Source organism: Alligator sinensis, unplaced genomic scaffold, assembly GCF_000455745.1.
Source record: "Alligator sinensis unplaced genomic scaffold, ASM45574v1 scaffold453_1, whole genome shotgun sequence".
Classification (NCBI taxonomy): Eukaryota; Metazoa; Chordata; order Crocodylia; family Alligatoridae; genus Alligator; species Alligator sinensis.
This window is the reverse complement of record NW_005842485.1, coordinates 42,256-44,572: the sequence shown is the minus strand read 5'-3', so window position 1 is coordinate 44,572 and position 2,317 is coordinate 42,256. Positions and strand designations below refer to the sequence as shown.

The 2,317-nt window shown below is 47.9% G+C and overlaps 1 protein-coding gene across 1 annotated transcript in view; it reads right to left on the bottom strand.

The window, feature by feature from the left end:
- SLC4A5 (solute carrier family 4 member 5) overlaps window positions 1-2,317 on the bottom strand; it is a 60,749-nt gene that overhangs the window by 33,098 nt on the left and 25,334 nt on the right. The gene's annotated exons all lie outside the window — the stretch shown is intronic.

Here is a 2,317-nt window from a genome sequence, read left to right as displayed (position 1 = left end):
GGGATAGTACCCTCGACTGGCCCATGCTGGGGCCAGGACTATGGTAGCCAAAAGGGCCGGGGGCCCACTGCGAGGGACGCCCAAGGGCCGGGGGCCTGGGGTCCCGACTGGCCTGGAGGTGGGCCAGGGCAAGAGGCCAAAGGTTCCGGGGGGACCACACCCGAGAGGGGAACAAGGCTTCGGGGGGACTAGCTTGCTCAGATGAAGGCGGAGAGGCCGCTTGATCAGGAGAGATCATAGTGGGGTCATGTAGGATGATTCTGGGGCCCAGTGTGGGGCCGGTGATTTATAGGAACACCAAGATGCCATCTGCGAGGCTTGGGCTGCGGTATTAAGGGAGGTTGGAGCTGCAGAGCGCCCCCTGGCATCGGGGCATTACAATGGGCAGCCTCCCGCTTGATTAACATCGTAATTGAACTAATTATCATCAAAGGCATGGCGGGCAAGATAAGCGGGCGGTTGCCCAGAGACAGGTGGGCGGGCCACGAAGAGCTTGGCCCTGAGTAGGCCCCCTGTCACAGTGACAGGCGGGCGGGCCACAGAGTTCAGCCCCAGGAGGCCCCCTGTCACACCCTTGCTAAGGCAAACACTCTCCTAGCCTATGTTGGAAGCAAAGCATGCAAATACACCTAGAATGGACTTAACATACAGACAACACCAGGAGCCTTGCCTGAACACTGTTTCTCCATTATCTTTACTGACAACAAAAGTGTGCGTCTCAACAATAAATACAAGTTCTTCCTCATGTATCAAATGCCCAGACTTTACAGTGGCAGTACAGAATCAAGGTATATTCATTATGTACCTTGCAATTCAAATCCTGCAGTCCTACCCCTGCTCAGACCCTGAGCCAGTAGCAGAAGTAGGGTCTTATTTTCTACATGGGTCCAGGAACAAGAAGGAGGTATGGTCACATGCACACATTGTGCATTGCCTATTCCCCTTGTTGGATGAACCATTACCTGTGTCCAGAACAGCTATTTACTGCTGTGGAACAAGTCATGAGCTTCCCGCTGCTGACAAATACTGTACTGGCTCTAAAGTCCATGTGTACGCGTGCACGCACGCAGAGGTTTCACTACAGCCCTAGCCACTCTGATGATGAGAGTTTTGGCCAACTGAATACTGCAGGGTTTGACCTCTCAGAAACAACCAGGGAGGGAAAACACAAATAAACTCCATTAACAGCCAGGCACTTCGCCCTACTGTTAATGGAAATGAAGTGACCCTTGTTGCTCCATTGCGTGATATGATAAATAGTTGTGATAACTAGCAAACTCCTTAATTTAACCTTTAGAACCAGACACAGTTCTCACTGGAGAATAAATGAGGTGCTGCTATACTGTTGAGACCCACGTGCCATGACTATATGAACACCCATCCTCCCCAACGTTACTTCTCCCATGCTGACACCCTTACCTCTTCCCATATGTCTTGTTACCCAGAACTTCCTCAACAAAACTATTGTAACTCTCTGGAGAAAATCATTGCCTCTTGCTATGAAGCCCAGCTATCAATTAAATTGCTGAGTTGATGTTTATGACCCAGAGGTGGGCATCCTACTCGAGCGTGGAGATAAAACCATGATGGACATATACCCACCTCCTCACCATATGGATCCAGACAGCTCTTAAAAACAATTACAATGCTGATACCTCCTTGACTTTTAATGGAGTCTGACTGCACAAAAACATAACCAGTGAGTATAAAAAATACCTGCCTAGCAGCAGCACCTACAACATGGCCACTAAGGAATTTTGTAAAGAACAGCCTAGCAATTTTGTGAGTCATTATTGTCAACCCTAGGACTTCTGGTGTTTTGAGGTTTTTTTAAAGGACTGTGCACACTTTTTAAAAAAGCTGGGCTGCTGGTGCACTGAGAATACTGCTTATCAGGGTAGCCATCTATAATGCCCACTCATTGCTTCTCATTTTAGACTTAAATAATGAACTTTTTCCAAAAGTGACCATCTTGTTTGGTTCTGCTTCACGCAATGGTCACAGCCAAAAGAGGCTATCAATATAAATTATTAACATTAAACATTTCTTAACATAAATGACAATGAGAATTTGGAAGCTCAAGTAGTCACCTGCCCACGTGCATCTCCCATGATACAAATGTGACTACGGAGAAGTGCATATTCAGTGTCCAAGTGACCTAACAGTACATGCTGTTGAGGGATACCTCTGGGAAACCATCCTTTGTTGGATTGTGAAAACCAGGCACTTAGGAACAGTGCAGTTTTCAGCCTGGTACAAGCCAGTTGTGCATCCTGTCTCATTTCCTGTGTCCAGCGGGCACCAACAAACCTACACG